Raw genomic sequence first — 25,239 nt, 5'->3', positions numbered from 1 at the left:
GTTTATTTGTGGGTTAGTGGGGCTAAGTACAAGCTGAAATTTGACAAAATAGCAAGAATAACAGAAGTTTTCAGAGGGTTTGATGTGTGTTTTGTGGGTTGATGTGCTTATCCTTTTATAGTGGAGTTTAGGGAGGTATTAATTACCAAAAGTCCAAAAACGTAGGACTAATCAGGAGGCAGAATAGAAGACTTGATTATCCTAGGATTTGGCTATAAATGGTGGATTCTCTTTTGGGTTGTCTTGCCTCATTGGGCAATATCACACATGGGTAAAATCAGCATAATCTTGCATTAAATGCTTGGATCTTTGAGGTTATATTCAGCCAATGAGGTTAAGACAGGCATTAAGAAAGGATGCTAGTGCTACAACTAAGAAGGACCCTAGGAAGTAGGATTCAACACCCTCAGTCAGGTGTTAAAGTTTAAGCCCACCTTAGAGGGTTCTGCTAGAGATTCCTTTTTGCCCTCCAAACCACATGTTCTCAAATTTTCCCCTTTAGGATTCAATGGGCTTGGCACATGAACCATTTCTTAAACGTTTTTGGCATTTATAGGCTTGATTTGTTGAAATCTAAGTGACTTGGCTATGACACCCTTCCGCTGGAGATGGAGCCTTGAGGAAGATGATGAAATCCCATTACCCCCTTGGACTTTAGCTGCTAATACAACCTCTGAACATCATGCACGTGATAAGGGCAATGGCAGAAAGCTGATGGAACACCCTTTAGTTCATTCTTAGGGATTTGGTTGTCTCTAGCGGAACCTTGGTCAGAGATGAACAAGAAAGGAGCTGGCTGGTTGGTTTAGTTCTCTGCCCTCTTTAGTCTGGGCCTATTCACACATGCTGGGCCCTTTGGCTGGGCCGTAGTCATGTTCCTTTTTACTAGGGCTTGTTCGTCCTTTGTCACATATTTAGGCCTACAAAATAGACATCAATGACACATATTGCCATGGGTTTTCATTCCTCATGGACTCTCATTGTTAGTTGATATTCAACATAGTTTAGGTTTTGATAAATATTTGTAATGGGTTTTTGAGAAATGATTTTGTATTATTCAAAATAATAGCATGGGCCTTAATTATTTCAAAATACTTTGTCATTTAATATTTTGAAATGATGGATTCCATAGCATAAGTAATGTTTGTGGTTAATAATCACGTTATAATTATGATGAACTTGAATAATTATCATGAGTTTCGAAAATAAGTATTATGAATGTCGTGATATAAGATAGATAGTGAACATGTGTTCTTATATAAATTACGTGAGCTTATAATATGGTATGAAATAAGTAGATGTCATGGTTCTAAGATAAATAATCATAACTTCCCATGGACTTTCGTAAGATGATTGCCATGGGTTTTGGAAATAGATAATTGTCATAAATTTCATGGACTTGTAATATTATAGTAATAGGTTTAAGGACTTAAAACATTGCTCATTATTGGACTTTAAATGAAATACTCATGATATAATATTTTGCCAAGTATTAATAACTTTGGGCTTTTAAAATAGTGCCAACGTAAATTGAGCTTTTGATATTACTAATGAAAATTGGGCTTTAAATATTGCCAACGAGAACCGGGCATTTGATGTTGCCAATAAAAATTGGGTTTTTTGATATTGCCAACGAGAATTAGGCTTTTGATGTTGCCAATGAAAATTGGGTTTTTTGATAAATAAATTGCCATGGGTTTAAATCATGGGCTTTGGTCAAGGATTTGAATTCCATTGATTGCCATGAATTTAAATCATGGGCTTTGCTCATGGATTTGAATTTCATTAATAAAATTTCCATGAGTTTAAATCATAGGCTTTGATCATGAATTTGAATTCCATTAATAAAATTGCCATGTGTTTAAACCATGGGCTTTTGATAAGTATTTTTGGGTTTTGAAAAGAATGAGATTTGAATCCGTTCAATAAAATGATTTGAGGAGGATTTTGAATCACAAGTTTTACAAAATATATTGGGTTTGTTAACGTTTTATATTTGTAGCCCAATTTTGTGGTGGCCAGAAAAATGGTTGTGGGCTATGATAATAAAAGGGTAAAAATACTTGGAGAAGCCCAAAAATTTGTTGGTGATGTTTTGAAAATAAACAGGTGGTATTTAAATAATATTAGGTGTAAAAAAAAAATGTACCCTAACATGTATTGAGCTTGTTATATATGGTGGGTTTCAGTTAAAAATAAGGTTTCCCAGTAGCCAAAAAAGTGGCTGCCCTTGTCTCCCTTTAATATTTATGACATTCAAAACCCTAAGACACATACTTTCCAAAAAAGAAAATAAAAAATTTCAATTCCCGTTTTTCAATTGTGGGTCAACTTTCAGGTTGGTTTTGGCCTTGAGTACTGAAAATTTTGAAGTTTCAGTAAGCTACAAAGTTTTAGATCTTCAAGTCCTCTTTCCGTGGCCGCAAGAATCAAGTCAATCCAATATTGGAACAAAAAGATATGTCCAAAATATCAAAACTGGTTAGAATATTTCCATGTCAGGATTTTTTTCAATCTCTGGCTTAAACGAATTTCTCTCTTTCTTTTTATGTTTCCACACATCTTTGACTCGTTAAATTCTTCAAAAGTCACTTCTCAATTGATCTTCACCCTTGAATTCTCTTGGCTTCATGTATGCATGCTTAGCTCATTAGTTTTAATATCCTACGAGAAAAATACACGTAATCAATATATTTTAGAGAAAACTTACAAACTCTTATATTTATGTGTAAGTGTGTGAATAAACACAAAATAGATATGGTAATGCCTACTAAAACTAAGATAATATTGCACTTTTAGGCTATTATCAGACACTAAGGAGTGTTCATACCGTGAGTTGAGTTTAGTGTACAGCACAACTAGACATTTTGGACACATGTCACCCTCCTAGGTCTAGCACAACCAGACATTCTGGATACAAAATAAACAATTGTCATTATTCTAATAAATCTAATAGAGTTATGCTAGAACCACTGAAAATGGCACAACTTTGTGTCACAACTTAGGCACAACTCACCATGTGAGTTGTGGCACAACGTTGTACAATTTTCAATGGTCCCCGCATCAATCAACAAATCAAAAGGCACAAAAGGTCAAGAACTACTAGTGGTCCCATTAAATTTGGTTGAAAGTGCAAGGAGAAAGAGGTATATATATATATATATAATAATCAAATATCAATAGCTCTCTCACTCACAACGAGCTCCATAGAATTGATATCATATGCCTATGCCTCTATCCCCTTCTCACTCTCACTGAGCTTCAAACCAAAATGCTAACAGCTCAATGTGCTTCACGCTTACTATCCTGTACTCCTAAACTTCTCAATCCTCCGCTCGAAACTTCTCGATGATTGGTATTAAGTACTACTACTACTACTCTCCGAAACCAAAAGAGAAGCGGTCCTGGTCCTCCTTGATTGAAGATCGTGAATGCGAGGAGAGAAAGTGGCGGTGGTGGTGGTGGTGGAGCCGAGGTTGACACTGCCGTGGCGGTGAAGGAGAAGCCGAAATCGGAGTGGTTCGAGGTGTATAGGGGTTCTCTGATGCCGTTTGGTGCCACCGCTCGCGACAATGGTGTCAATTTCACTATCTTCTCCGCCACTCTCTGTTGATCTCTCTCTCCGATTTACACGACGTGAGTGAGTTTGCTTTCTTTTCTTTTTTTCTCGTTTTGGTGATCAATACATTTTTACACTATAAATGGCATTTAAGACTTTGAATTTGAGTATGTTATTCTGTGATACAATTTCTATTCATTCAGTAACTCTAGGGGCAATGCTACATGTACAATTAATGTTTTTTCACAACAAATTTTACAACTTTGTCAAAGTTGGCCAAAATGGGAATCTAATTTCATTTTCCAAATAATATAGTTAGTAGGCAATATTTTCAAACTATATTTTTTACTAGCATCTCGAGTCTAAGAGGCTCGATTTTGGGCTAAATCAAGTCTTTCATAGTCGGTTTTTATGTTCTGAGTTGGCACACTTTTTCGCGTCCACTTGGAAATCGAGTGTCTAATACTTGATTTAGTGAGTTTTCATTTTCACTCTGATTTTGTAACTTTTATGTGGGACCTACTCTACTAACTAACTCAAACAACCTGGTTCTCTCTCCACTTCATTTTTTTCTCTAAAAATTTCCTTCCTCTTTCTCCGCCCATTTTCTCTCTTCCACTCACTCTGCCATTGACGAATCTGATACCTACAAAGTTTTGTTCTTCATTTTTCTGCATCTCAGTTCTCAGGTAGATCGGTGTCTTCGATTGGAAAAGCCAACTCAGAACACAACCCAGGTAGATAGGTGTTCTTCATTAGAGAGAGAGAGAGAGAGAGAGAGAGAGAGAGAGAGAGAGAGAGAGAGAGTCTCGTTTTCTCTCTTTCGATGAAGCCTCCATGTCCGATTGGCCTCCATGTTTTGGACCATATGGCCGACAGCAATGCCCGATGAGTTCAACCTCGCCGTCTACGAATCGGACCTCCATGACAGTGGCTTTTTGAAGTCGGCGGTGTGGCTGTTGAATGATGGGTTTTGGGTTTATGGGTATGGATTTGGCGGTGGGGGTGTTGTTGGATTTTAGGTGGTGATGGTGACTGGGTTGTATTTGATAGAGGTTGATCTGTGTTTGTGTTTTGTAGTCCAACACTTGCGAAAAAAAAAAATCAGTTTGTTTTACAGATACAAATCGAGTGTGTAAGCATCGAAATATAAATCGAGTTTCTGACACTCGATTTCCAGGTGGACAAATTGCCACATCAGAACATGAAAACTGACCAAACCGACCAGCAAAGAGTTGATTTATAGCCCAAAATCGAGTCTCTTAGACTCGAGATGCTAGTAAAAAATATAGTTTGAAAATATTGCCTACTAACTATATTATTTGGAAAATGAAATTAGATTCCCATTTCGGCCGTCAAAGTTGTTATTGATTCTCGTTTGGGTCCACCACTCACACCACTTTATTGTCTACCATTTACAGCTAAGCTTCACACTTGGCACTCAATAGTTGTAAATTTTTTTGTAAAAAAGTGAAAGCTAAATGACAAAAGTAAAGTCAGTGATGGGACCAATTGAAAACTTTGCCAACTTAACTATTGTGAAAAATTAATTTTAGTGGTCAATATATTCTACATCGCAAATGGGGTTTTAGGGGAGTATTTTATTTTGTAATACTAATGCTGTTTCTAAATAACTAATGCTGAAGGGTATTTTTAGTTCAAATGGTGATGGGTGCTTAATCTTATATAAGCTCTAGTGCACTTCACGGATTCGTAATAAACTAATCAGAGAAGTCTCTTGCATTCTTTTTCATGTTGTTCTGTTCAATCATACGTCAACTATATGTTATTTCCTTAATTGACATGTCATTTATTACTACCTCTACTAATGTTATTTTAGATCTTTCTCTACCTTTTTTTTCGTTCATTCAACTTGAATCAACTCATTATTCCTCATTAGTGCATTAATCGCTCTCCTCTGGACATGATCAAACCATCTTAAGCAAGTCTCCCTCAACTTATCTTTAGTAGGGCCACCCCTATCTTTGAGGGAATTTCCTCATTTCGATCCTATATTTCTTTGAATTTTTACGTTCCATCTTAACATTCTCATTTTAACTACACTCATTTTATGAACATGTTGCTTCTTAACAGCCCAGCATTTAGTATATCAATCTTATAAAATTTTCCCTTTAACTACATAGATACTCTATGATCACATTATACTCTTGATTTGCCTCTCCACTTCATCCACTCACCTCTTATCCTATGATTCATATTCTCTTTAATTCTCAACTCTTATGAATTATTGCTCAAAGATATTGAAAGCTCTTGCTCTTCTCAACCATCAAGTCTTACAACCCTTATTGGCTCTACTTTTAATTATAGGTGGTTGAACTTATTTGGAAAGAAAGTTTGAAAATAGGACATCTTATTCCTCAAAAAATAGATTAGGACTCATTGATCCTTTTGAGGGAAAAGTAGGCCTTATCTGTACATTTCCTGATCCTAATTACAATAATTTCCAATACACACATTACTATAAGAACTAAAAGCTCAAGAGATGGTCAAAAGAAAAAATATCTATTTGACAAGATTTCTTCCCATATCTATGAATTTCATTGGACCGTTATGGATGTATGTGCTACTCGATGAAATATGTGAATTGTTGTATATCTTGGAAACCGATGGTTTTTATGGCCTTCTTATTCTTATACCAAGGAGTTGTTGCATGTCGTAATTAGCAAAGATATTTCATGAGTTTTGAGGCTTACAAGATCAGCTTTTTGAAACAATGATACTGTTTTTAAGAGTCATTGATCAAACTTATGAGTCTTTAAGTCTCATAGTTTGTGGAGCATGTATAACTAATTTTAGCCATTTACCTCTGCAGAATAAAGTGGTTAAGAAAATCTCACTTGATCCATTAACTAATAAGCCAGGTGATGGCTGGCATGTATTCCAAAAAGGTGACTTCAAAGACATGCTTTATGGCTACAAATTTGATGGAAATTTTCCCTAGACGAAGGGCTTTACTATGATTCTTCTCGAATTCTATTGGATCCTTATGCAAAAGTTAGTGGCCTGAATGAGTTATTTACATTGTTGTACCTTTTATGTTTCTTTTTTACACCTAAATACATTTAATATGTACTTATTAACTATTTTTTCTTTGAACAAAATATTTCCCTCCTTTGACTGCTAAGTTTGGTAGATCATTTGCTTCCTATCTCTGGATGGTATAATTTATGCATGGCTTTTTTTTTTTGGAAATCTAGGTTTTGCTTCTAAAATGCAATGGACTCTGACTTCCTTTTCATTTGTCTAGGCAGCTATTAGCAGAGGGGAGTTTGGTGCTTTAGGAGCTGATGGTAATTACTAGCCCTAAATGGCCTGCACGGTACCTTCTTTTGATGATGAGGTAGTACATACTGCATTTACTTCAATAACTGTGGGATTTTTTTATTATTATTATTACTTTCTAATTTTTATAAATGCATTATATAATTATACTACTATTAAGGAGCTAAAGGTTAGATGTAAATAGGTTTGTCTTATGATACAGTCAAACGTGTGACACTTTGTTGTCACAAAATCCCTGCCTAGATTTTTAAGAAATTTTTTTATGACAGTTGATAACGTTTTCAAATGTATACTTGTTATATATTTATGTGGGCGTTATCTGTTTATTAGTATACTTAATTTGTATAATTAAGCCATGATTTGCATTAGTCCCTATTATTTATCTTTACTTAATTTCTTAAATAAGATGTCGTTCATTGTGTGCAATTTTCTACTTTCAAGAAATCGTGTGAAAAAGATGACAAGAGTTTGTGAGAGAATGGAGGCCAAACTAGAATTAAAGTGGAGCTGAAGGATCGTGCTTAATGGCTTGTTTGGATGTTTAAAAAAGGAGGGGAGTAGAGTAGAGGGAGGGAGAGTAATCCAATTACCTTGTTTGGAAGTTTTTTAAGGAAGGAGGGGGAGGGGTTTGAGGGAATTTGGAGGGGTTTCAACTCCCTCTAACCCCTCATTTTTAATTTCCCAAATTGGAGAGATTTGGAGGGAGAGTAGATTAGATAAATTATTGTCCAAGTAAATTCCTAATTTATCCTTTCTAAATTAAGCATAGACCAATGTTGCAAGTCTATTTTCAAATAGGGGTAATTTGTCTATTTTAATCATTTCTCTCCTCTCCATCCTAATTTTTAAAACATCCAAATAAGGGGAAGGGCTAATTACTCCTTTCCCCTTACTAATTTTAAAAACATCCAAACAAGGTGGAGGGGAACCATTCCCCTCTACTCTCCTCCCCACTACTCCCCTCTACTCTCCTCCCTCTCTAAACTTCCAAATAAGCCATAAATGTCTAAGGAGGTGCAGCTAGAGTGCTCGGATCGTCTACCATGTTTGGAAGCTTCAAATAAGAAAAGAAATCAAAGAGGTAGAATCTGAAAAAGAAAAATTAGATTTGAGCACTGATTAGTATTTTGGGCGTATCTATCTTCTCAAAAATCCAATTGACACAAGACTAGATGAATTGGAACCATGACTTAAATATCTACAACTTTCCAGTTTTGAGTTTTTTGAAATTCACAATTTTTGAAGGCCGAAATTAACTCAAATTAACTCAGAAGTTACTGCTATAAATCTGGATGAAAATTAAAATAGTAAAAGTTTTATTTTTTTTGGACACTTTGACGTAAGGGTTTTGAATGGAGGCTGTGAAGAACAAATTTTGGAGAAAAAAAACCTTGTATTTTCCTTTCTCTAAAGGCAACCTAAACTCTTTGCTGGGGTTAGGGGTTATGTTTCTTCTATACGGTATGAATATTCAATGTGATTCTTTCTAAGATTTTAGACAATAATATATTGATTGTTCAATTAGATTTCTTTTGATATATTAGTTCTTCTATGCTTTCAATAAGTTCAATCATGTTTTTCTTATTGTTTAGATGAATTTCTAATAGTTTCAAATAGAAATCACATTTTAAAGTGAATGCGTTTTTCTAAAAACTATTTTAACCGCATTGTTAATCTAGGTTATTATGCGTTCTTGAATTGTCTCAGTTCAACCAAATCATAAGTTTTTAATTGTATAAGAACAATTAATTATGAAATATATATTTTCTTAGATCACAAAGAATTTCATATCGATACAGGAAAACACATCAATGCCTTAGTATTTACATTATTACAATTTCCAAGCAAAAGTACTTTTCTTCTTCACTCAAATTATTGTTTAATTATATTGTCTTTGAATTTATCCTGCTCCTTGTGGTTCGACCTCGGTACTTCGAGAATTATATTGTTATGATCTCCTGCACTTGGGAGTGAGCAAGCAACTGTCAGCGAAAAAAAAAAAAAAACCGTAAAAACATAAAAATTGGACACAGTCTCACTGATGAAGCAGAAACGGCGGCAGTGTCATGGGTGGATCAAAAAGGGCAAAATCACACACACTCTCTCTTTGTTCGACTGGTATTTGTATAATCTTTTTTAGGAAATTTTTTCTTTAAACTTAACAGGGCTGAAATTGAACTGTTGATTCGAAGACCTGATCAATTCAGATTTAATAAAATTATTAAGGGCTTTTTTCTTGTTTATTTGGGCTACTTTTTTTTGAATGTTGTTTGGGTTAATTTTTTTTGGTTAAAGAGGTCAAGGTTACAAAGTTTAGGAATGAAAAAAAACTTTTTAAAGTTTAGGAATGAAAAACAAATTTTTGGTAAAATTTAGAAATCAAAATAGTATTTTACCCAAAAAAATATTGAGTTAATGTGAACAAATTAAGTTATTGGTTTACTTCAAATCTGGAAGATGCTGCTTATTAGTACTACATAATTTGAGTTTTGATCAATGTTTTCAAGGCCAGCTCCAAAAATAATTGAACGCCAAATGAAAAACACTATTTTTACCTCTCTTTTTATATATCATTAGTGGTTTGTTTGAAATATGAGTCTATTTCTTTCGATTATTTTGTTTAAGGAATAAATTGTGAATTAATGTATTTATTTTATTGATTGCAGGAACATCCTCGCTAGAGCTTCCCTAGAGGATTGAGGTCTTGATTCAACACATATATATGTCATGAAGCTAATAAATGTGTTGATAGTTTGTGTATTTTGAACTTGCCCTTCATCTAATATTTTGTGTATTTATGGGAAGTCTAAGGAAAAGTTATTCCTAGACTAGTTTAATTATGTATTAAGCTTGTAATATTATATAGATATATATATATATATATTTAATTTTAATTTATGTGTATATATGGGAAATCTAAGGAGTACTAGTTACTCCTATGATCCATAACATAAATCATTTTCTAGCATTTTTCCCTACTAACCAAACAACATGAGGTATGAATTTTTTTTTTTCTCTCCTCCATTCCTTCTCCTTTTCCACTTTTTCTTTTCATTGTTCTCAGTTCTCACCCTCATTTTGTGAAATATAGTGTAGATAACATCCTACTCTTCTTTTTTTCTTTTTCTTTTTTTTTTGTTATGAATAAGCCCTAAACTATATCCAACTTCTTGATCTAGCACCTAAGAAGGAAGAGAGCAAATGGAGATTGGTCAATCCTAATTACAAAAGGGCAGCCTATCGGGTTACATTGTGAGACAAAAAACATATGTTCCGAGAAATGAAAATGAAATCCCAACAAAAGAGGGAGGACAGAGCTTCCTTAAATTAATTCGGTGAAGAAGGAAGTTAGAAAACAAGTTGGGGAGGAGTGTAGATTCAACAAGGCCTCAATGACACCTTTGGAATCCCCTTCAAAAAATAAAATATTGGAACTTAATTAATTATAGAACAGTACTCTACTTGTTTAATGGCTTGGAAAGAAAATTGGACTTCTCCTAGTGTTGGATCACCAGGAGAGGAGTGGTCGAATAGGCAGAGACCACGTCTCCAAACTCATTACGGCATACTGCTGCTATGAAGTTAGAGTGGGGTCTGATTGCAACATCAAAATTAATCTTAGTCTAGCCAATTTTTTGAGGGGACCAAGAAATAAGTGAGTGATTTGCAATTAAGGACCAAGCGGCAACATGGCCGACATATATCTATCATCTTGTTTATCGTAGATAAGATCCTACGTGCTAATCTTTGTTACTTTGCAATGTTCTGCATGAGTTGTAAGTTCATCATTAGGGCTTTTAGGAGCTACATTTTTCATTTATAAATTTTTTACAGTAAAATTTCTAATATTAAGAATTTTGTAAAAAAAAAAAAAAAAAAAAACATGTGGACAATCATATCATTAGTCATTTAACGGATCAAATTTGGTGTGCCGGGGTGAGAAATCCCGGGTCATTATCATATTATCATTCATGTTGTGCAGTGCATGAGTTGTATGGTCTCTCTCTCTCTCTCTCTTCGCGCTTCTATAAATTTCCGCCTTCAATAACCTTAAAACCCACCAACGTTCTAAGAAAAAAAATGATGCACGCAAAACTCAGCCCATGACTTCTCTCCTCCTTTTTATCTCTCTCATCTCTCACTATAAGCACTCTAACAGTCTAAGTACTCTCACTCTCTGATACGTACATGAATTTGAGCTAATAGATCATGTGGAAGTAGTATAATGTTTCCCGTTAATTGTGTTGAGTCAATGTGTTATAGATGTTTGTTATTTTAAAGTCTATGTTTATTAGAGTCCTTGGCAGTAAAGAGTGTTTGTATTATTCTTGGTAGTCCGTAGTAGGAGTCCAATAGTTAACTTGCTTTACTTGTGTCCTAGTGTTTAGGACAATATTATGTGAAAATGAGTCCCATGATTAGAAGTTGCTGCGTCTTACCAGGTATTTTAAATTGTTTGGGAGTTATTGTTGGTTTCTTATTTTTCGATTGTAAATGTTTCGGAGTGTCTTAGCAATCAAAATTTTATTTATTTCTTCTCTCCAAAAATCGTAACAGAGTTTTGGGTTCTCAAAATGGTTAACTAAACTGACTCTATGTTTCATCCTCACTTTATTTCCAGGGATGGACCCAGGTGGAGCCAAGAGGGCCCAGGCCCCCATAGGTTCAAATTTTATTTTTTTAGTTGTTATATGCATGTTTACTTTCTGTAGTTGGGTCTCCCTTTCAAAACCTTAGGCTCTCCTTCTCCTCAATAAACCTAGCTAGTCTCATCCAAATAGTAACTATCAAATTCAAAAACTTAACAAAAACAATAATAATATTCACAATAGTGATTGTATTTTGGCAGAAAAAACTATTTTACCACCAAAGAATTAAAAAATCATGTGTTATTTGAGAAGCTAAAGCTAAATTTTTTGCAACTACAATAAATTGGTATAAATACCAGTTGACTGTAGCAAGTTGTTAAAAATAAAATACAATATTTTATTAAGATTATATCTTTTTCTTCAATTAAAAAAACTCAAATTCTTTCTCTTCTTTTATTATTTTAATGAGTTGTTTATATCATTTTAGATGGAGTGATAAAAAAAAATAGAACATCTGATATTGGATGTATTACAAAGTGAGGTGGTAAATAGATAAAATAGCTTTTTGAGGTGTTAAAAGCTAAAATTATTAGTACCACCACTATGAATGCTCTAACTTCAACAACAAAAAATTCTAGCCAGCCTCGTATTAAAAAAAAAAACATTATTTTGTTTTTTGTTTTTGGTTTTTGTCTTTGTTAGTAAATGATTGCATCTTAATATATTTAGAAACAACAATTTTGAGTATTTATAATTTTTTAATACTATATATATGCCTATTTGGAGTTTTTTTTTTTTTTTTTTTTTTTGACCTCGGCTAGCTTAAAATTCTGGTTCGTCCCTACTTTATCATACATTTATACACTTTTCCTTTTGTGTAAATACAGGTTAGGTCCACCAGTAAAAACCTATTCACCTCGAAAACCGATTTGATACGGTATTGGAACAAAGAGATCCAAAATAACCATGCCAAGCCAATCTTTCTCCTATCCAAGGCGTCCCCATTAAGCGCAGTTGAGTCAGATAGTTTCTCCAAACTCGCCGCCCAAAATGCTCTCTCCTCTCGGCTCTCAGCATTCTGTGCTTCCGCAAACCTCCTCTGCTTCCCCGATTCATTACCACCAATGTTTGACCAATCAGCCGACATCAAGATTAATTACGGTCCCAGTGCAGTGGTTGGCCAAAAAGTCTATGTTAACTCTACCGGCACCAAGGGTGGCTCCAGCAAATTCACCAAGCAAAAAAAATGGGTTGGGCCAGGCATATTCTTTCGGGAGTCAATGTTAAAGAAAGGGAAGGTGATACCAATGCCGGACATTAACCATTTAGTCATGATTGACATACGCTCTTTCTACATAACCAAACATTAATATCAAGAAGCATCCACATAAAAGAAAGAAAACTCCAAGCTTGAAGACAAGCCTCTACCAAACTTCAAAGAGAAAGAAAGTAATGTTAATCCCGATAAGGGAGATCATCCTCTCAATCTGTCTCTCTCAACCCCACCACCAAAAAAAAAAAAAGGAGAGAGAAGACCTTTTTACATATATCCATTCAAATTAGTAGTCAAATATATATGCACTACAATCACACAAAGTGTCAATCATAATTTTATAGTTTATAAGCAAACAACTATCTAAATATGAAGTTAATGATTTTTTTTATGAATGTGATAAGACTTAAAATCTATGACATATTTCATGATAATTACTCTTTCTCATTAGGTGTTAATGGGTTTCTTATTCAAGTCTCTTATGTCGGATCACCAGGAGAGAAGCGGTTAGGATGGGCAGATACCACGTCTCCAAACTCATTACGGCATACTACTGCTATTAAGGAAGAGTGGGGTCTGATTGCAACATCAAATTAAAATTAATCTTAGTCTAGCCAATTTTTTGAGGGGACCAAGAAATAAGTGAGTGATTTGCAATTAAGGACCAAGCGGCAACATGACCGACATATATCTATCATCTTGTTTATCGTAAATACGATCCTACATACTAATCTTTGTTTCTTTGCGATGGTCTGCATGAGTTGTAATTTTTCATTTATAAATCTTTTACAGTAAAATTTCTAATTTTAAGAATTTTGTAAGAAAGAAAAAAAAAAAAAAAAAAAAAACATGTGGACAATCTTTCTGCACATATCATTAGTCATTTAATGGATCAAATTTGATGTGCTGGGGTGAGAAATCCCGGGTCATTATCATATTATCATTCATGTTGTGCAGTGCATGAGTTGTATGGTCTCTCTCTCTCTCTCTCTCTCTCTCTCTCTACAAATTTCTGCCTACAATAACCCTACAAACTCACCAACGTTCTAAGAATAAAAAATGATGCATACAAAACTCAACCCCATGACTTCTCTCCTCCTTTTTATCTCTCTCATCTCTCACTGTAAGCACTCTTAACAGTCTAAGTACTCTCACTCTCTAATACGTACATGAATTTGAGCTAATAGATCATGCGGAAGTAGTATAATGTTTCCCGTTAATTGTGTTGAGTCAATGTGTTATAGATGTTTGTTATTTTAAAGTCTATGTTTACTAGAGTCCTTGACAGTAATAGTAGTGTTTGTATTATTCTTGGTAGTAGGAGTCCAATAGTTAACTTGCTTTACTTGTCCTAGTGTTTAGGACAATATTATGTGAAAAATGAGTCCCATAATTAGAACTTATTGTGTCTTACCAGGTATTTTAAATTGTTTGGGAATTTTTGCTTCCTTATTTTTCAATTGTTAAGTCGTAGCAGGCAAAATTTTATTTATTTTTTCTCTCCAAATATTGTAACAGAGTTTTGGGTTCTCAAAACGCTTAACTAAACCGATTATACGAATCACCCTCGCTTTGTTTCCAGTTTTCATGTTGTCTTTATTATACATTCATACACTTTTCCTTTTGTGTTAATACAGATTGGATCCACTGGTGAAAACCCATTCACCATGAAAACCTATCTGATACGGTATTGGAACAAAGAGATCCAAAACAACCAAGCCAAGCCAATCTTTCTCCTATCCAAGGCGTCTCCAATGAGCGCAATTGAGTCAGCCAGTTTCTCCAAACTCGCCGCCCAAAACCCTCTCTCCTTTCGGCTCTCAACCTTCTGTGCCTTCGCGAACCTCTTCTGCTTCCCCGATTCATTACCATCAACGTTTGGCCAAAAAGTCTATGTCAACTCTACCGGTGTAGCCGGTTCCCTAGTAAACTATGGCCACCCTCCCAACACCAAGGGTGGCTCCGGTGAATTCACCAAGCAAAGGGTGGAGCCAGGCAAATTCTTTCAGGAGTCTATGTTAAAAAAAGGGAAGGTGATACCAATGCTAGACATTAATGATAAATTGCCTGAAATGTCATTTCTGCCTCGGTCAATTTCATCAAAACAACCATTTTCCACGCTGAAAGTCTCTGAGCTGAAGCACATTTTTCATACGGGTGATAATTCGACTACGGAGACTATGATAGTTAAGTCCTTGAGTGAGTGCAAGAGGGCTCCAAACCCTGGCAAGACCAAGCGGTGCGTGTCCTCGGCTGAGGACATGATCGACTTTGCAGTTTCAGTGTTGGGTCGAAACATTGACATTCTAACAACGAAGAATGTAAATGGGTCAAAGCAGAGTATAATGATTGGATCAATTGAAGGGATCAACGGTTGGAAAGTCACGGACCCAATCTCTTGTCATCAACTCTTGTTTCCCTACCTTCTTTATTACTGTCATTCGGTTCCAAAGGTTCGGGTCTACCAAGTGGATATACTTGATCCGAATTCTAAGGCTAAGATCAATAACAGTGTCGCCATCTGTCACATGAATACATCGAGTTGGAACCCGACTCATGAATCTTTCTTGGCTCTAGGGTCGGCTCCAGGTCGGATTGAGGTTTGCCACTGGATTTTCCAGAATGACCTAAAGTGGACAGTTGTTGACTAGCCGTTACAAGCCAAAGTGGTAAGAAATCTTAAGTTGTGTAATGGTTTATGGTACTAGATTTTATCACATGAATCTCTTATAAGAAATTTTAGCTTAGCTTTGATAAAAAATAAATAGTAAAATAATAAAATAAAAAAGTAAGTTCCTAGTTTACTTTACATATGGAAGATGTTGCTTATTGGCAGTTTAGTGCTACATAATTTGAGTTTTGAGCAATGTTGTCAAGGCCAGCACAAATAATTGAACGGCAAATGAAAGACACATTTTTTTATCTTTTTTTTTTCCTGTGATTGTTAGTGGTGTGTTTGAATGAGTCTATTTCATTTGGTTATTTTGTTTAAAGAATAAATTTGTGTAAAAAAAAAAAAGTAAAACTTTGGAAAAGGACTACAAAAACAAGTTTGGATATTAATGTATTTTTTTTTTTATGGAATTAATGTATTGTTTTCTTGATTGTAGGAACGTCCTCGCCAGAGCTTTGTAGGTCTCAATTCAACTCATATGTCATGAAGCTAATAAATGTGTTGATAGTTTATGTGTCTTTTGAACTTGCCCTTCATCTAATATTTTGTGTATTTATGGGGAGTCTTAGGATTAGTTATTCCTAAACAAGTTTACTTATGTATTAAGCTTGTAATACATGGACTTTCTCTTCAAATTTTAATTTATGTGGATATATGGGAAGTCTAAGGATTAGTTACTCCTAGACTAGTTTAATTATGTATTAAGCTTGTAATGTAATATATGTACTTTCTCTATCAATTTATGTGTATAACTAATGTAATATATGGTTACTCCTATACTAGTTTAATTCTATTTTTTCCAGTTTAATTATGTATTAAGCTTATAATATATATGGTGAGTTTCAGTTAACTCAATTGGTAAAAATTTTTGTCGTTAAATAAGAGATCTGAGATTCAAACCCTATTTACACCAATCAGTCAATGTCTTCACCTAATGATTCAAAGTAATAATCACGAAACCCATATCAAAAGTTGAAATTATATCGTGCGTGTGTCTATATATATTGAACTTATAATACATGGATTATTGTTAAGACTGCTATCATTTCATCCACAGAATCAATCTTGGTAGTATCAAGCACTATTGAAGACAAGTCATTGTCTTAAGAATTATTGCTAAAATTATTTTGGAAGTATCATGAAATTATATTTGACAGTTATTATGTGGCACTGTTCATTTTTTCATTGTGCAATATTATTCATTGTACTCTTCACTTTTTACTGTTTATGTCACTATTCATGTAGGGGCGTTTGGTTCGCTGTGATGTGCTCTTAATATGATGTATATTACGATGATGTGACATTAATAATTTTGGTTTATTTTATTTTTTCTAACATTACTATAATTTAAAATTACAAAATATATCACATCATCTTAATCTCATCACCTTCCTAAACAATTTAATGTTGTATTCTTGTATTGATATTACATTAATGTAAAATTACAATAACGTAATATTACGACATAATGTAACATCACGGAGAACCAAATGCCCCCATAGTATTTGTAAGCCTTAATAAGGCATATGAATCAGTCATATTAGGCAAGCCTTAAACACGACCTCCTTCAAGCCAAAAAAAAATCCTCTCAGTATAAAAGCCTTCCCTTGTAAGCTAACAATCCATCCAATATCAATCCTTGTATAAGTAAAAATTATCATTATAATATTTTCAAGTATTTGAATAAGTATTAGTGTTTGAAGTACTATTCAAAGTTTTCAAGAATTAAGTAAGTTTTTAAAAATATATTTATTTCCAAAGTTTTATAGTGTAGTGTTCATTTTGTTCTTGCAACATAATTATTCATGCATATTCATTCATATTTCTCTCTTCAACCAGTCTTTGTATTCCCCTTGGGCTCCCCCAATTTATATTAGAGCCAAGTTCTCTTGAAAATTTATATTCATTTTTTTTGTTAGCGATTTGTAATTCTATGAAAGAGTGCCTTTAAGTTGCCCCTACGTTGGTGAACACGAGTCCATTGGTTAGCCCATTGTTTGAGATTGATAGTTTAAGGTGTTCCTGTCAGTGGTCCCATAAGATAACTTCATTGAGTCATTCTAGACTACATGGAAATTAATATTGTTTAAGTACGGATTCCCCATTGCATTTTTGAAAATCAATCTTCCAAACGGACCAAACATCATTGGCAACATTAAACTCAAACAAAGGAAATACAAAATATTACATCGGAAAGTTTTGAAAAGTTTATATATTACCATCTCAAGACATCTAAAGATGCAATCAAAATGTGGTTATTATTCCATCAATGAAAGAGAATAATCAAACCCAAAAATTTAGAGCATGTCAAATCAGTGTTTGATACAACTGAAAATATTGGAAGAAACACATAAATCAACATTTGAATTAGAAAGTACCAACGAACCCCTATCCCTAATCACAAAATGAATAGAAGTTTGAACCCAACACCCTAGCAACATCAGTAAATCATTTAATTCAAGAGCTGGTTAGTTCAACTAGAATTAGAGGCTTTTGAATGAGTTGTCATATGTTATACTTTAGATTTGTTTTAGAAAAATCCTAAGCCTTAAATGGAAACTAGGGAATGTTCATACTCAGTAAGGGTCGAGTTTAGTGTACAGTGCAACTACACACTTTAGACACATGTAACTAAGGTTTTGAATTCCGGTCCAGAAACTGTACTAGATTGACAATTGCAATAGAATATTACGGTACTAGTGTATTTCAGTGCACCATTTCGAGATTACGCACTACATATATATACACACACATGTACATAATTTCTATATTTATAACTTCATATATTATTATATCTAATTAACCAAAACAAAATTTAAAATATGATATAAGAATAAAATGAGTCAAATGATGAATTTTGGGCTTCAATGTTTAAAAAGATAAACACAATCCAGAATATCCCGAAATAGGTTAGAATTTAGAGATTGAAATAACCAAAATTCATCCGGAATAACCCAGAATTTAGACTGAAACACAACTAATGGGTAAATGCACCAGATTAAACACCAGAACGAAACATGATTTAAAACATTGCATGTAACCCTCCTAGGTCTACACAACGGGGCATTTTGGATACATGTGTCATCATTCAGGTGAGTCCAATATGATTGGATATTTCAAACAAGAAAAAAAAAAAAAAAAAAAAAAAAAAAAAAAAAAAAAAAAAAAAAAAGAGAAAAGGAGTTGTACAATTTAATAAATACTAGCCATGTCGGCTAAAGTTACAGCTAAAAGTTGGGAGAACATCCTACATCCACACCAACTGAAAGCTAACATGTCTAGTATGTCTAGCTAAAAGATAAGCGGCAGAATTACCTTTTAACATGAGAGAAACTACAAAAAGAAAATAATGCAGATAGGAGTTTTGCTTCTTCCACTAGGTGTCCGTGATCTGCAAATAAGATGTCCTCACTGAGCAAAGCCTTGATCACAATCTCTGAATCTCCCTCCACCACAATAGATGAGATGCCTAATTCAACAGCAAAATTGAGAGCCTTGACAGCTGCTAAACAAGTTGAGTTATAATCATGACGAGTTTAGAACAATTAGACACCCTATTATGGCACCGGCCAATGAAAATCTTACATAACCAATCAAACAAATAAAAAAGTACAAAAAGTCAAGAACTACAACTGCTAGTGGTCCCATAAAATTTGGAAGAAAGCACCAAGGAGAAAGAGGCATATATATAATAATCAAATATCAATAGCTCTCTCACTCAAAACGAGCTCCATAGACTTGAGATCAGATGTGAGATGCCTATGCCTCTATCCCCTTCTCACTCTCACTCTCACTCACTTTCACTGAGCTTCAATCCAAATGGAGCTAACAGCTCAATGTGCTTCACGCTTACTATCATGTACCCCTAAACTTCTCAACAATCCTCTCGAAACTTCTCGATGATTGGCATTAAGTACTACTAATACTCTCCCAAACCAAAAGAGAAGTGGTCCTTCTCGATTGAAGATCGTGAATGCGAGGAGAGAAAGTGGTGGTGGCATTGGTGTTGGTGGTGGAGCCGAGGTCGACACTGCCGTGGCGGTGAAGAAGAAGCCGAAATCGGAGCTGTTCGAGGGGTATTAGGGTTCTCTGACGACGTTTGGTGCCACTGCTTGCGACGGCGGTGTCAATTTCGCTATCTTCTTCGCCAATGCCGTCTCCGCCACTCTCTGCTTCATCTCTCTCTTCGATTTACACGACGTGAGTGAGTTCGCTTTCTTTTCTTTTCTTTTTTTTCTCTTTTTGGTGATCAATGTATTTTTACTTTGTAAATGTTGTTTAGGACTTTGAATTTGAGTATGTTATTCTGTGATACAATTTCTATTCATTCAGTAACTCTAGGGACAATGCTACATGTACAATTAATGTTTTTTCACAAAAAATTTCACCACTTTGTCAAAGTTATTATTGATTCTCGTCTAAGTCTACCACTAACACCACTTTATTGTATACAATTTACAGCTAAGCTTCACACTTAGCACTCAGCAATGGTAAAATTTTTGTAAAAAAGTAAATGCAAAAGTAAAGTCAATGATGGGACCAATTGAAAACTTTTTCAACTTAACTGTTTTGAAAAATTAATTTTGGTGGTCAATATTTTCTACATTGCAAATGGGGGTTTTAGGGGAGTATTTTATATTGTAATACTAATGTTGTTTCTAAGTACACTACAAAAAAAATTGCTATTAGCAATGGCTAGAGTTCATCACAACAACATAGAAAGCCGTCGTAGATTAGAATTACCGACGGCAAAAGGTCGTCGACAGCCGTCGAAAAAAGCCTTGTCAGTAATACTATATTACCGACAAGACCGTCGCTAACACTCATTTTCGACAGCACAACTCCGTCATAAGTACTTGATAATTGCCATCGTAGATTCAACTTCATACAAGGAAGTTGGACGACCAAATACCTCTTGCGACGACCTTAGGCCGTCGTTAATCCATAGTTTTGACGACAAAATGCCGTCATAGTTATTTCATTTGTCATCAACAATAAAACTTCATATAAGGAAGTCGTATGACCAAATACTTTCTACGACGAACAAAGGTCGTTGTTAATACTTTTTTTTTTTGACGAATAAAAGTTGTCGTCATTACTTGGTTTGTCGTCGACAATGCAACTTCATACGAGGAAGCCAGACGACCAAATACTTTCTACGACAAACTAAGGTCATTGTTAATGCCCTTGTTTTGATGAATAAAAGTTGTCATAAGTACTTGGTTTGTTGTCGAAAATAACTTTTGTAATGAACTATAGTCATCGTTAATGTAGTTTTTCAACGACTAAAAGCCATCGTAAAATACTTGGTTTGTCGTCAACAATACATTATCAATGTGACCATTTACCTTTTTTGGTAAACTTTGACTGTTATTGAAACCTATTCACCATGTCACTAATACATTATTTGCAACAAAATAACTCTGTTGATAATAAAAGAGAGATCATTTCTAATACTTTAATTGCGAGATAACATAAATCTCCCAAAAGTTTCTCCATTCAAATAACAAGCACAAATCCTTAATTGTCCAAAACTAATAATTGCATAATGCAATAAAAAAAAATATTAAAAGGTCTGCAAAATAGCATCATATGTTCATTAATACATAAAAGCTATAATATCCTTCACCAAACTTGAAAACATAAATATTAGAGGATCAATCATCATCTAAGTCATTGTCCTTCTGAGAGTCATCTTCTGTGTTTTCGTCAATATTTTGATTTCCTCCTCTAGCATTTGTCAGAAATATTTTAATTAAACTAAATAAGTATACAAAAAATTATTACTATGCAAATTATATTTACAATACATAATAAAGATATAACTAAAATGTACTAATTTAACAACATCAACAACAATCCCCATGACGAACGACAATAGTATTATCAATATCAAAGAATACAGAATCCTTACTATTGACAATAGTATCATCAATAAAAAAATTATTAAAAAAAAAAAAAACCTATCTACTAACTATGACCTTGTAGTTCTGAGAACTCCAAAGAATACATTTGCCACCAATAATCACATTAGTTAGTAACATTAATAACATGTTCATAACAAACACTATAAATCATGTATTTTGCATGGATAGGTAAAGAGATACTAATTTCAATAACATATTTTTAATCTAAATTTAGTGATCCAAATAATTGAAATCTATAATGAGCAATTTTACAAATTATTTCAACAACGTCAAGAAAATAACAAAAAAAAAATTAATGTTGATTATATTCAAAAAATTATGTATATATATATATATACCTGTGTAGTAGATTCTTGCATAGAATTAAAGCTCATAGAAATAAAATAAGCTCAATATCTTCAAACGGATCTTCAAACAGAGCTCAAAATCTTCATTTTCTTTCAAGGAATCCTCTTGACATTGCTTACTACAATGGCTAGATGAAATTAGGCAATACACATCTCTATGTTTGACTATCATTCACAATCGCACATTGAGATGCTGTCTTTGATTCCTTAGCATCCATTTTTTCCTAAAACAACACTAATAACTTATCAGATATATACAAACTTTAAATTAAATAAGACTCTTTAAAAAAAATTAATAACATACATATAATTCATTTTCTTTTTTTATTGGCGAACGCAACACCATCCTTTATGCATCAACCTGAAACATTCGATTGAACTTGGTTTGCTACCAATATTCTCCTCCTATTACCATTTTAAAGGAAAATCTTAAGAGAAATCAATTCAAGGTTCAAACTAATATAATAAAAAGTAAACATGTCAATTTTATAATACCAATTCTTTTCTGTGCTTATTCATTGGTACAGAACCTATAGTTACAATGATGGCTGCATGTTTCGTGCGATTTTCTTGATTTTTGTCCTGGTTATATGAGAAACACACTAAAGGAATTAGTTTTTAAAAATTTGCTAAAATTCTAAGAAAGATTAAAAAAATAAAAAATAAGATTGTTAAGGGATTTCAATTTATAATCACCTTCAACTTATCATTGTTCATATATTTGATGAAGTGAGTGTCTTTGCAGAGTAAAAAAATTATGTAGGCCTAGCTATGTCATGATAAAGTAAAAAACCAATCTATAGAAAATTACTCATATATTTGTATGAGATATTGAACTAATATTTATTAATCTATAATTTTTCTAGAAGAAGACATTGAAATAATAATAATCTAATACCTAGTTACCAGTTCATCTTTGTCTAAATTGAGAAGTATTGCAATGATAAGGCCATTAAACTAATTCACATAATAATTAATAACAAAATTTTAGTTCAGAAGGCCCTGTGAGGGTTTAGATATTTGACATCTAAAATTTACTCCCTCCGTCCCAATTTTTTTGTCCTGTTTGAAAAGTCAAACTTTTTAAGGGAACATCATTTATTGTCTTGTCTATCTTTTAAAAATGTATAAGTTTCCAAAACTACCCTTAAAAAAATTTATTAAAAAATTGAATTAGTAAATTAATAGGGTTATAATAGGAACATTAGTAAATTAATGACTTTTATTTTTAGAAACAGGACAATATTTTGGGACATTCCAAAATGGAATAGAGGACAAAAAAAATGGGACGGAGGGAGTACTTTTTATATTGGTGCCCTTTTCTTAGCTACGTTGTTGTAGCTGTAGTCTATGGCCAGAGTTAACTTTTTATATAGGCGGCCTTTTTCCTTAGCTATGTGTGTTGTAGCTTCAGTCTATGGTCAGCTTTTTGTAGCTGGCCTTGGAAGTTTATAAGTTTTTTACTTTACGTGTATTCAGTTTACTAAGAGCATCCATAGCCGGATTCTAAATCCCATCTTATTTTACCATCTCAAAAAGTCACTTTTTCAATTATACAATACAATTTTACAATTCTCTAACATCCCAACTTTTATATCCCAATCCTACTCATTAAAATAATATTTTTACACAATAAAATAATATTTTTCACAATTACCATTATACATTACAACACATTATTTATACATTATTTATTCTTTCTCTCTCTTTCCTTCTGGTCAGGAACAACAATTACCACCACCGCTGCACACCACCACCGCTGCCACCACCACCACCGGCAACCCAGAAACTACCGTCAACACCAAAAAAAAAAAAAAAAACCAGAGAAAATCACAACAACAAATCACCGTGAACAAACCCAGCCACCCCAGCAAATCACAACAACAATCCCAAAATCAAAACCCAACAAACCACTGCTGCCGAACCCCAACAAACCACCAGTCACCACCACCACACCACACGCCCACCGAAAATCAAAACCCAATCTCCTTCCATCGATCAAAACCCAATCTGAACCCACCCAAAATCAAAACCCACCTCGCCAAACCGATCTCCACACATGACTCGGTCACCATGTCAACACCACTAAAAGCCGATATCCATCGCGCTAACCTCCGGCCATCACGCCGGTCTCAACCGCGCCACCAGCTCGCCACCACGCCGATCTAGAAATTCGATCCGGCGTGAGCTTCGATCTGGCTTGGTGATTCGGCGAGAGAGAGAGGGGATGAGAAAGAGAGAAGGAAGAGAGAGAAAAGAAAGAGATAAAATGAGAGAGGAGTGAGAAATTTGCCGGGTAAAAGCAATTAAAATTTTTTTTTTATACCATTTTGTTACAGTACCATCTTACATTTGAGATGGTACTGTAGCAAAATCTCAATTTTTTTTTTTTGCATATGAGATATAGCCTTCCAACTGCTAGGTGTGTTTTGGGCTTGTATGCCAAATATGCTTTGCATTTGGCATATAGCCATCCAAATGCGGATGCTCTTAGTTAATAAGAGTTTCTGACCGTTTTATCAAAAAAAAAAAAAGATATTTGACAACTTCAAGATTCACCATTTTAAGACACATAGCCCACCCCAGATACAGATGGCATCTTAAATAGACAACACCCAAGGGAACTTATATATCTAAATATGAATTGAAAGAAACCACCCAGCATTGCATTTTAAGAACTACGACTAAGTCAACCAATACGTGGGTATCATTTAAAGAACTGAGAAGGTTAGCAAATGTACCTACATCGTGTTGGATAGCAGCATAGGCAACAACAAAGCTCTCAAGGTGGCGTGGTTGGACTCGTTGTAGCAACAGTTGGGAATTCTGACAAATCCGTGCACTAGTGGTTGCTAGCTTGGGGTTTGCATTTGGAGAGTTGGGGTTTGTGGTTTATGCAGGAAAGGTGTTTGAGTTTGGGTTTGAATGGGGATTTTGGGTTTGGTTAGAGAGAGAGGCGTTTTGAGGGAGAGGCATTTGTGTTTGGAGATTTGGGATTTGGGGTTTGATTAGAGAAGGAGAGGCGTTTGTTTGAGGGAGATTTTTTTTTTTTTTTTTGGTCAAAGTAGGGGTATTTTTAGTGAGAGGAGAGACAGGGCGGGGGTTGAAAAAAATTGGCCGCCCTTTTTTCTTAGTGAAACTGTGAGAGGGAAAGGGAGAGGAAGAGGGAAGGAGGTAGGGTTTTTATTTTTTGTTTTTAAGGTAAAAAGGGTATTGGGGGGATTTATTTAAAATAATAATAAATCCCTCTAAAACTGAAAACTACTTATTGTGGGGATTTATTTAAAATAATAAAAAAATATTGTGTAGGTGAATTTCTTTTACGGAAATATAATCTCAATATTTAAAAAAATAAGAAATAAAATTTGTATCTATTATTTGGCAAAACTACCTCACTTTTTGGTCGTTTTCAGTTTGAAAATTTGAGATTTGAAAAAACTATACTTCACCCAAATTTGAGAGAAAAAACATTTTTCACCATTGACATTTGATTTACCAAATTTTATTAAATTAATATTAAAATGTTGTGCACTAACTTACCCTTTGCTCAAGGGCAAATTATAGAAT

At 34.1% G+C, this 25,239-nt stretch overlaps 1 long non-coding RNA gene across 1 annotated transcript; it reads right to left on the bottom strand.

Moving 5' to 3' along the window:
- Positions 1-23,174: 23,174 nt before the first annotated feature.
- LOC136069638 (uncharacterized) lies at positions 23,175-24,887 on the bottom strand. Its single transcript, XR_010630874.1, has 2 exons — positions 24,414-24,887; positions 23,175-23,867 (listed from the first exon to the last, which is right to left on the bottom strand). It is a non-coding gene; the product is annotated as an uncharacterized LOC136069638 (long non-coding RNA).
- Positions 24,888-25,239: the final 352 nt, after the last annotated feature.

This window comes from Quercus suber, unplaced genomic scaffold (genome assembly GCF_002906115.3).
Source record: "Quercus suber isolate HL8 unplaced genomic scaffold, Cork oak 2.0 scaffold_182, whole genome shotgun sequence".
Taxonomy (NCBI): Eukaryota; Viridiplantae; Streptophyta; class Magnoliopsida; order Fagales; family Fagaceae; genus Quercus; species Quercus suber.
This window is presented reverse-complemented; position numbering and strand designations above follow the sequence as displayed.